The following is a 12,031-nucleotide window of genomic DNA, read 5'->3' on the forward strand; positions in this document are numbered from 1 at the left end:
TACCTGGCATGCCAAAGATGTCGGGGGAAACGACACCTATGGGGTCACTGGAACCCCTTCTACGGTTGGCGGGCGCGGGGCTGTGGAAAAAGCGGGATTGAGAGGTCAACGCGGGGGGATTATCCAGGTTCGGGCCGCAAGTGATGCGTAATACCCTACTCCTGCTAGTTTCTGTTCATCTGGTGTTTTTGCACTAGCTACAAGGTGTGCAGGGTCCAAAAAGTCTGAATCCTCTCCCAGTACGCCGCGGACCTCCTTTTATAGACAAAGTGGCTGCCACAGTGGCACACAGGATGAGGAAAGCTATACAGTGGTCAAGCCTATCCTCTGGCACCGTAGGACAAATGCATTTAATGCACTGCCGACGTGCCCTTCTTGCTTTATCGGGGACGGCAGGGAAGCTCGTCCCAGCTGTCGCCGCCTCGCCTGGCTTCGACGCGCGTCCGAACTGACGAGGCGGGTAGTGCCACGCTGGTTGGCTGCTGAGTTGGTGCGGTGGTAGAGTCTTCACGAAGATCTGCATGCCACCATGCAAGTGCTTGCTGAGTTGGCCTAGAGGTCGCATGTCGCCACGCAGGTGCTCCCCTAGTTGGTGGGCTGGCAGTTGCATGGGAACGGCGGCGGAATCTTGGCAGATGTGGGCCTGGCTGCGGCCCCGCGGATGTCTCTAGCAAGGGTCTTGCCGCGGCGTCGTGGGCATCCCCGGCAAGGGTCTTGCCGGGGGTCTCGTGGGTATCCTTGGCAAGGATCTTGCCGAGCATCGTTGCCTTCCGGTCATCATCTAGTCTTGTATGTTCTTGGTCTTCGCAAACACCACCATGGAGGCGCCTCCCGAGCTCTGGTTCCAATGTGGTTGAGGGCGTTGGAACTCTCAGGCTCAAGGGTGGCAGCCCTGTTGGCACTGGGCAAGTGTCCCCGGCAAGGTTCTTGCCGGGGCTGCGGAAACCGCCCCGGCAAGGGCCTTGCTGGGGGAGTCCACCTCGCCCTTCTGCTTTTTGTGTTTCTGGCTCGGCGTTGGTCTGGTCGTCTTGTGCCTTTTTCTTCTGCCCCGCCAGGCGTGGCCAGGGGCGTGGGGCTGCGACTGCCTGTGCACAAGTAAAGGGGTGCAAAAAGGGACCTCTACTTTTGTACACCGACACCAAGCTTAATTCCTACTCGTCCTCGAGTAGGTCAATGATAAAAGAAATAATTATGAAGTGTGAATGCTAGCAAGTGCATAAATTTGATCAATGATAGTTCCAATCACTTTTTCAAGCATCATTATATATCATAACAGTAGCTCAAATCATAAAACTTCTCATGATCAAGTAACAAGCTATTCACATGTTAAAGTATAGATCATAAACTTTCTTGAAAACTAACAAATCGTGCTCTTAGTCATCAAACAATTACAATTCATCTTATTTTCGGGAAGGGTCTATGTAAGAGCTTTGATTCAGCAAACTCCACATACTCAACTATCATTTAATCTTTCACAATTGCTAACACTCATGTCATATTTATGGGTTCAATGTTTTAATCGGACACAGAGAAAGATAGGGGCTTATAGTTTCGCCTCCCAACCTTTTACCTCAAGGGTAATGTCAACAATAATAATTTATGAAAACCTACATCCAAGTGGATATATATTTATCCGGATCGCTCCAACACAAAGTGCTTGCCAAAGGAAAAAGTGTAAAAAAGGAAAGGTGATGATCACCATGACTTGTATAAGGGTAGAAGATAAAAGTAAAAGATAGGCCCTTCGCAGAGGGAAGCAGAGGTTGGCATGCGCTTTTATGGTTGGATGCACAAAATCTTAATGCAAAAGAATGTTACTTTATATTGCCACTTGTGATAAAGACCTTTATTATGCAGTCCGTCGCTTTTATTTCTTCCCTATCACAAGTTATTATAAAGCTTATTTTCTTCGCACTAATAGATCATACATATTTAGAGAGCAATTTTTATTGCATGCACCGATGACAACTTACTTGAAGGATCTTACTCAATCCATAGGTAGGTATGGTGGACTCTCATAGCAAAACTGGTTTAAGGAATGTTTGGAAGCACAGGTAGTATCTCAACTTGGTGCAAAGAATTTGGCTAGCATGAGAGGGAAAGGCAAGCTCAACATGTTGGATGATCCAAGACAATATAACATTTCGGATATAGGAAAACATAACCCATTAAGTTGTCTTCCTTGTCCAACATCAACTTTTTAGGTGTCATATTTTAATGAGTGCTCACAATTGCAAAAGATGTCCAAGATAGTATATTTATATGTGAAATCTCTCTTCCTTCAATATTCTTTCATGAATTGTTCAAGTGACCAATTTTGTGTTTGTTAACTTTCAAGAAGTTTACTACCTATACTTATTATGTGTGAAGTCATTACTCACCGTGTTATAAGCATATGAAACGTGTATAAATTCAGATTTATGATATTCAATTCGGTCAACCATTTCTCATAGGATACACGTGAAGCACGTGAGTGAATGACAAAACTACTCCAAAAAGATATAAGTGAAGAACACTGAGTAGTCGAATATTAACTAGCCATCGGAGGATTCTTTTTCATTCAAGATTTCAGATCCAATGATTTTATTCAAACAGCAAGTAAAATTGAAAATACTCTCTAAGAAAAACACATATCATGTGACGAATAAAAGTATAGCTCCGAGTAAGGTATACCGATAGTTTTGAAGACAAAAGAGGGGATGCCTTCCGGGGCATCCCCAAGCTTAGGCGCTTGAGTCTTCCTTGAATATTACCTTTGGGTGCCTTGGGCATCCCCAAGCTTAGGGTCTTTCCACTCCTTATTCTCCTCATATCAATATCTCACCCAAAGCTTGAAAACTTCAATCACACAAAACTTAACAAAACTTCGTGAGATAGGTTGGTACGATAAAGAGTAAACCATTCACTTTGGAACTGTCAAAGACAAGGTTCATAATTGTTCTCACACAATTCCTACTGTACCATATCACTTCTACAATTTATATTGAGAAATATAAGCCATAGAAACTAGAAAACAAGGAAACTATGCAATGAAAACAGAATCTGTCAGAAACAGAACAGTCTGTAATGATCTGAACAGCAACCATACTTCTGCTACTCCAAAAATTATGAAATAAACTGGTGGACGTGAGGAATTTGTCTATTATTCTTCTACAAAAAGAATCAACTCAAAAGCACTCTTCTGTAAAAAATTGCAGCTAATCTCTCGAGCGCAAAGTTTCTGTTTTTTACAGCAAGATCACATTAACTTTCACCCAAGTCTTCCCAAAGGTCTTACTTGGCACTTTATTGAAACAAAAGATATAAAACATGATTACTACAGTAGCTTAATCATGTAAACACACAAAAACAGTAAGGGTAAATATTGGGTTGTCTCCCAACAAGCGCTTTTCTTTAATGCCTTTTAGCTAGGCATGATGATTTCGATGATGCTCACATAAAAGATAAGAATTGAAACATAAAGAGAGCATCATGAAGAATATGACTAGCACATTTAAATCTAACCCACTTCCTATGCCTAGGGATTTTGTGAACACATAATTTATAGGAAGAAGAATCAACTAGCATAGGAAGGAAAAACAAGTATAAGTTCAAAACTTTAAGCACATAGAGAGGAAACTTGATATTATTGCAACTCCTACAAGCATATATTCCTCCCTCATAATAACTTTCAGTAGCATCATGAATGAATTCAACAATGTAACCATCACATAAAGCATTCTTTTCATGATCTACAAGCATAGAAATTTTTCTACTCTCCACATAAGCAAAATTCTTCTCATTCGGAATAGTGGGATCACTAATTCCTAAAGTTGACACTCTTCCAAACCCACTTTAGATGATAGTATTATTCATATTCCAAAATATATAAGTGAAGTTCATGGAGCATTCTACAATTAATATAGACTAACCAATATCCAAGCTCAAAATATATAAGTGAAGCACGGGAAGCATTCTATAAAACCATACTCAAAAGATTTAAGTGAAGCACAAAGAGCATTCTATAAGGTCATACTCAAAAGATATAAGTGAAGTACATGAATCATTCTATAAATTGATGAAGGAAAATCTCATACTAGCATGGTTCTTAAAGAAACGGAAAAACACAAAGACACAAATCATGTGAACAAAACAAAAACCGAGGTATACCGATAATTATTGAAGAAGAAAGATGGGATGCCAACCGGGGCATCCCCAAGCTTACATGCTTGAGTATCCTTGGAATATTTACTTGGGGTGCCTTAGGCATCCCCAAGCTTGAACTCTTGCCTCTCTTTATTCTTCTCACATCGGTAACTCCTCGTTCTTCGAACACTTCATCCACAAAAACTTAACAAAAACTTTGTGAGATCCGTTAGTATACTAAAGCAAATCACTACCCTTAGGTACTGTTGCAAACTCATTCCAAATTCATATTAGCACTTTATCTACTGTATTAAAACTTCACCATGGTTCATACCCCCCCCCCCTCGATACTACCCATAGATTCATCAAAATAAGCAAACAACACATAGAAAATACAATCTGTCAAAAACAGGACAGTCTGTAGTAATCTGGAAGTTTAGTAAACTTCTGTAATTCCAAAAAATTCTAAAAAAATGAAAATTTAAAAAATTTGTATGAAATAATGTGCAAAAAGTTTCAGATCCATTTGACTTTCTAGGAAAAAATGTAAATTCACGCACTACAGCCAAAGTTTCTGTTTTTGTACTACACATAGTGAACAAGCAATCTAATCATCCTAAAACCGAAGCTCGGCACATTATTTTTATAGTACAATGGATATATAGAAGGGGATAATTATTTTCAGAGAAGCTTCCATAAAAAAATTTACATTGTTTCCATGAGCATGAACACAAGTGCTCAAGGTCGACCCTCACTTCTTCAATGCATAATCTTCCAATCACTTCTCTTATTGAAAAACTTTTTAGGCATGAAAGGCAAGTAATTTTTTTGTATTTTCATTCTTTAAAAAAATTGTATGTTTCACCCACAACTAAACAGAAACAAAAAAGGAAAAACAAAATCTACTTAGTGAAGAAAGAAAACAAGCATACACGAAAATATCAACCCCACGCTATTCCTCCCTGGCAACAGCGCCAGAAAAGAGCTTGATAATCCCCAAGTGCAGGGAATCATAATAGCAATTCCCAAAGGTGGAAGTGATAAGTATGGAGTGTCGAACCCACAAGGAGCTAAAGGTAAGCTCAATATTCTCTCAAGTCCTATCTGCCACTGATCCGACTCTACGTACACCGAACGTTTGCTTCCAACTAGAAACGAGAAATAAAACTACGTTGTGGGTATGAAGAGGATAAATTTGCATGATATCGGAGAGCTAAAACATAAAAGTAGGTGCTGTTATCATAAAGTTAGAATATATTACTAAATATTATAAATAGGGAGTGTGGAATAATGATGGATCGGTGTGCGGAATTGTCCTGGGCAATTGTTAACAAGACCGGTAGTCGTCATTGCAATTTTATATGAGGGAGAGGCATAAGCTAACATACTTTCTCTTCTTGGATTATATGCACTTATGATTGGAACTCTAGCAAGCATCCGCAACTACTAAAGATCATTAAGGTAAAACCCAACCATAGCATTAAAGCATCAAGTCCCCTTTATCTCATACGCCACAACCCCATTACTCGGGTTTATGCTTCTGTCACTCAAGCAACCCACTATAAGCGAATCATGAACGTATTGCAACACCCTACAGCGGGAATCCCTCAAGCTTGCACGACGCGGAGGGCACAATAGGACAGCACAAAAATAAAACATACAACTCGTACCAATCCAGATCATCAATCAACCCAAAGACAAAGGATATCTACTCAAAACATCATAGGATGGCAACACATCATTGGATCATAATATGTGGCATAAAGCACCATGTTCAAGTAGGGATTATAGCGGGGTGCGGGAGAGTGGACCGCATAAAAGAGATGAGGATGGTGATGTTGATGAATACGATCACCGCGGCGATGATTCCCCTCCCGATGGCACTCCGGCGCCACCGAGAGAGAGGAGGAGAGGTTCTCCCCCTTGTGCTTCCTCCTCCATGGCCTCCCCCTAGATGGGGAGAGGTTCTCCCTCTGGTCCTTGGCCTTCATGGCGATGATGGCCCCTTCGGGATCCTCCTCCATGGCCTCCGGTGATGATGGCCCCCTCCGGCAGGGTGCCAGAGAGGGCCTAGATTGATTTCTCGTGGCTACAGAGGCTTGCGGCGGCAGAACTTCCGATCTAGGTTATTTTCTGGAGGTTTGGGTATTTATAGGAGAGGTTGGCATTGAGAACAAGTCAGGGGGGCCATGGGAAGTCCACGAGGCACAGGGGCGCGCCTAGGGGGGTGGGCGCGCCCCCACCCTCGTGGGGCCCATGGGACTCCCCTCCGGTAGATTTTTGTTCCAGTATTTTTTATATTTTCCACGGGACTCCCCTCCGGTAGATTTTATTTCTGCACAAGAACAACACGACGGTAGTTCTGCTGAAAACAGCGTCAGTTTGGGTTAGTTCTAATCAACATACCAAAATCATATAAAACTATTGTAAAACATGGCATGAATACTTCATAAATTATAGATATGTTGGAGACATATCAGCCGTCTATCAAGCCTTCGCCGGAATCAGAGTCCATCTTCATGCCGGCTGCCCCCGGAACAGTCGGATCTGTCTCGGGGAATGTAGCAGTCGGCCCGGGGACTGCAGCACTCGAACCCGGCCCGGGGGCTGCAGCAGTCGGCACAGGGACTTCAACGACGCAGCAAGCAGCGGCCGGCTCCGACCCGCCGCCTCCCAACCCAACCGCCCCGGTACCAGTGGCCGTGATGACAGTGGTAGAAGCACCATCATGGGCGCAGCCCATCCTCAACTCCCTGGTAAGCGGAGAGCTACCATCCAACGAGATTCTGGCCCGGGAGGTGCAACGCCGGGCAACGGCTTACACAGTAGTAAACAGAGAGCTTGTCAGGCGTAGCGTGACTGGTGTTTTCCAGCGCTGCGTAGAGCCGGAGAAGGGCATGGCAATCCTCGGAGATATTCACCAAGGAAAATGCAGCCACCACGCCGCCTCCATATCGCTCGTCGCCGAAGCCTTCCACCACGGTTTCTTCTGGCCGACTGCTTTGGACGATGCCAAGGAGTTGGTAAAGAAGTGCAAGGGGTGCCAACGCTTCAGCTCCAAGCAACACCTGTCGGCTTCTGCACTCAAGACCATCCCCCTCACTTGGCCATTTGCCGTCTGTGGGCTGGACATGGTGGGCCCATTCAAAACAGCACGCGGCGGCATGACTCATTTGCTGTTCGCCGTGGACAAATTCACAAAGTGGATCAAAGCGAAGCCAATCAAGAAGTTGAACGGTCCGACTGTGTGACCTTCATCGCAGATATCACCGTACGGTACGGCGTACCGCACAGCATCATCACCGACAATGGCACAAACTTCGCCAAAGGCGCCTTGGCCCGTTTCTGCGCGACGCAGGGCATCCGACTGGACTTAGCGTCCGTTGCCCATCCGCAGGCAAATGACCAGGTCGAGCGAGCAAACGGCCTCATCCTGACCGACATCAAGCCCCGACTGGTCGAGCCGCTGGAGCGCTCGGCCAGCTGCTGGATCGAGGAGCTGCCGGTCGTCCTTTGGAGTCTCCGGACTATGCCGAACAAAGCAACTGGCTTCACTCCCTTCTTCCTCGTGTACGGGGCCGAGGCGGTCATCCCAACTGACATCGAGTTTGACTCGCCTCACATCACCATGTACACGGAGGCGGAGGCGAAGGAGGCGCGAGAAGACGGCGTCGACCTGCTAGAGGAGGCCCGGCTGCTGGCACACAGCCGGTCTGCCATCTACCAGCAGGGCCTACGCCGCTACCACAGCCAGAAGGTCAAAACATGATCCTTCCGCGAGGGGGACCTTGTGCTCCGGCTGATCCAGCGAACAGCCGGCCAGCACAAGCTCTCGGCCCCGTGGGAGGGGCCTTTCATCATCAGCAAGGCCCTGGGCAACGACTCCTACTACCTCATCGACGCAAAAAAGCCCAGGGCATGCAAGAGGGACGGTTCCGGCAAGGAAACAGAGCGCCCGTGGAACACGAATCTTCTCCTTCGATTTTATAGTTGATGCACTGTATGTACCATGCTACCTTTTTGTATTATGCAAAGACAACGGGTCCCTCGAGGAACACTCGGGGGGCTACCCTTTTATCTATATGATAAGATTTCGCCTATGAATGTATTATTTCATTCTTTCGCCTTGCACCGGGTCCGGTCAGCCGGCCCGGGGGCTTGCCGCCTTGACCTAAGCTGGTACCACCTGCAGTCGGACAAGTAGTGTGCCGACATCTAAGCCCTCTCCAGCCTTAAGCCGCAGCTCGCAGAGCGACTGTCAGGCTGGCAAGAGCTAAAGGCAGGAAAGGATGTCCATACGAAAAATGACTAAGGAAGAATGCCAGCATAGGGAAATCCGTTTCCTCGCCTCACCCGTCCGGCTGTTGAGCAGCCGGCCGGCCGGCTTATAGCTTGACTAGCTACGTTCTAGACGGCCGAAGTACTTGTCTATCCTAAACGGTCAAGTCCCTAGCCCAGCCACGGACCACAGAGTGGCTATCTGGCTGACAGGGTGGCAGCCAAAGGAAGGCGACAAAGGAAAAAGCCATAAAGAGCAAAAAGCAAAACCAAGCCAGAACCCGGCAAAAGCACAAGCATGTGCGAGAATAAGTTATTTACATATCAAAAGGTTCATGGTCAGCATTCAACGAAGTTTAAATTACACCCCCAGCGGGTGGAACTGCGCAAATTTAACTTGTTCATCCTAAGCACAAGACAGGAAAAACATGAAAGATAAATGGCGACCTAGGCCAGGGGCGCCGCAGGCGGAGTAGACGGGTCGGCGGAGCCAAAGGCGTCGGCTGGTGGAGCGGCCGACTGGTGGGTCTCGGCTTGGTCGGCACCGGTAGCAGTCAGCGTGCCTCCCGCGGCTCGCTGGTCGAGGCCTAATCAGGCTAAGGCCGGCTGCTCGCTCCACCGTCCGGTGCAATGTTCTCGCCATCCTCGTCCTCATCTTCATCGCCCTCGTCGCTGGAGGCGATCTCCTCCGCCGAGTCCTCCCCCACCTCTAGGTTCAGCCCGAACCAGCTGGGCGGCACCTCAGCGCCTTCGTCATCCTGCTCTGGGATGAAGACGTCGGTGTCGGCGTACTCAGCGATCGCTGCCGCGCGCTTAACGAGATCGCCGCGCACCACCTCCAGCTCGGGGCCCGGCCTCCTACCGGAAGGTGGCCAGCTGGGCCAGATCCAGCTCCGGGTACCAGGCCTTGCCGAACTCCAAGGCTGTCCGAGTCCCCGCCTGGGCCGCGGCACCCTTCCAGGCTTCGAACCACTCAACTGCCACCTCCAGCCAGTCGGTAGTCCGACTGGGAGTGCGGGGGACCAGGGCATCCGGCCAGAGCGCGGCCAGCACCTGCGACCCGGCGCACTGCAGGCGGCGGAGTAGATGGTGAGCTGGCTCCAGGCGCGTCTTGATGGCCCGGAGTTGCTCGCCAAGGTTTCCAGGCTCGTTTGGCAGAATATCCACACCCGCCCTCCTCCGCTGCTCCCGCCGCGCCTCGATGACCTGGCTGACAGCGATGGACCGACCCCGAAAAATTCTAGCCAAGAAGAAGATCAAATACTTAGAAGCCAGAAGCCGGCTCCCGCAGCAGTCGGCGGTTGTGCAACCAAAGAAGAAACGGCTTACCATCGACCATGTCCTCGATCTCGCCGTAGCCATCTGACAGGAACTTCTCCCTCTTGGCCCAGTCCGAGCGCTGAGTCTTGTATTCAGCCTTGAGGAGAGCTTCGCTGTTCTTCAGCTTCCGGGCTTCCGCCTGGTGCTTCTCCGCCTGGTCCGCCAACTCCTTCGCCAGTCGGTCACACTCCTGGGTGGCCTGGCTGCACTCCTGCTCCTTGGTGTGGAGCTCGGACTCGAACTCGCCTAGGCGCTTCCGCAGATCAGCAGCAGCCTCTGCCAAGACAAGGAAGAGAAAACGTCAGCATCAACCAAAAGCAAGTAGTCATCGGAAGATCCGGCCCAACTGCTTAGTAGTCGGCCCGAATCTCGAGGGATACACCCAGCGGGTGCGCTGACGCGCCCCCGCGGAAAGAAAGATGAAGTGCTTGCTTCGGCTCTGGGTCAGATCAGCGGTCCGCTTGGCCAGCTCCTGGTTCTGGGAGTTGTAGGCGGCCGCACGAAGATTGTGGTAATCCTGCAACAGAACGACAATTTAGCACTCGGAGCATACCTTGAAGTTCTGAACCGCCTGCTCAGCAGCCGGCCCGGAACTCGGGGGCTACACCCAGTGGGTGTGCTGGCGCACCCCCATGGAAGATCACAAGAGTCGAAAACAAAAAGGAGAGAGCGTACCCGGATGGATGCCTACATTGCCAAAAACTCCTTCCTGGACTGCAGGAGGGTGGCGTCGTGGGCGTTGAACTGGGCCAGGATGTCCTGCACCGCCACGTTGAGGACACCTGAGCCGGCCCTGGACGTCCAGTCCGGTAGAGCGGCGCTGGTGGCCTCAGTGTCGGGCGCCGACGAGCTCGCGGCCCCAACCTCCATCGGCCTTGGCACCGAGACCGCCTTCACTTGGCGATGGCGCGCCGGAACACGGGGCGCCGCAACCCGGCCCACCACCTGCTCGCCGCCAGACGGCAGCACCACCGGCACTTCGGGCCACCTGCCGTGCATGCCAGCAGTCGACGTGCGCGGGGGCACCTCCATCTCCGGGATGACGGGGTCGTCCCCTCCCCTCTTTAGCGCCTGCTGGTCTGCCCCAGCTCCCCCAGTCGGCGCGTGGTCCTCTACCATCATCGGCTCCACCTGCTGCGAGCCAGTGGGCCCCGGAGCCCCGACGCAGGCCTGCTCCTCCTCCCGTGCCTTGGCTGCAGCATCCGTCTGCTCCTTGGCCGCCACGTCGGCCTGTGCCTTGGCCGCCGCGTCGGCCTGCGCCTTGGCCGCCGCATCGGCCTCCGCCCATGCTGCTTCAGCCGCCTCTGCTTCCGCCTGGGCCGCAGCCTCCCGCGCATTCCTCTCTCTCGCCTCCTGAATGGCGGCAGCCGGATCCATGCGGCGGGTGTCTGCCGCCCCAATCACCGAGGCGCACGGGGCCCGCGAGAGAGAAAGCGGGGCCCTGCACAGCACATCAAGAGAAGCTAAGAAGAAGTTTGCACGAGAAGAAGAAACAAACGCAAGACAGAGATGATCAAAACAAGAGTGATCAAGATACTTACACGGACACCATTGGGCGCTGCTTCGGGCCCTTCCGGATGGTGGCCGCCTTCGCGGCCTCTTGTCACTTGGTCGCAGCGGTCGCGACCCTGGCCTTCTTGGAAGGCCGACTGCCGAACAACCCGGCATCGGACCGACGCTTCGGCACGCCGGGTACTCCAGTCAGCGCCGTCGAGGAGTCGGCGCCGTCGAGGAGCCGGCGCCTGTCCTGCCGGCGTTAGGGGCACGTCGCGCCTCGTCGTCTTCCTCGTCGTCGTCTGGCCACTCCCCAATGCCGCCTCCTGCAGAGCTGCCTGCTCCCTCGCTGCCGCCTCCTACGGTGTCGTCCTCCTCCACGGTGGCCGCCCCAGCTCGGGGTCGTCCATGTCGCTCTCTCTGTGATCCGCCATGTACTGGTGGCCTGGGACCTGCGTCGGCTGCCATCTGGCCAGGGAAGCGCTGTGTCACAGCCAGACGGTCAGGCAGCACGAGAAGACTGGCAAGAGCAAAGAAAAATATTTAAAGACTTACCGGAGGCGGCGGGTTGGCGCGGTTGTATGGCTACTTGCCAAACTACCAGCTCCCCTCGACGAGCTTGCAGTCGGAGAAGTAGTTGACCAGCCGAACCACCTCCACGTCTGGCAGTGCCTTAGTGGACATCCGGCACGGGTCCCAGAGCCCACTCATGTTACTGATCAGGTGGGGCCGGGCCTGAAGAAGCAGCACCCGGCGCTCGACGAACGCGGCCAACAAATTTGAGGCCCTGAGGCCTTCTGACTCTGTCATCTCT

This window comes from Aegilops tauschii, chromosome 7 (assembly GCF_002575655.3).
Source record: "Aegilops tauschii subsp. strangulata cultivar AL8/78 chromosome 7, Aet v6.0, whole genome shotgun sequence".
Classification (NCBI taxonomy): Eukaryota; Viridiplantae; Streptophyta; class Magnoliopsida; order Poales; family Poaceae; genus Aegilops; species Aegilops tauschii.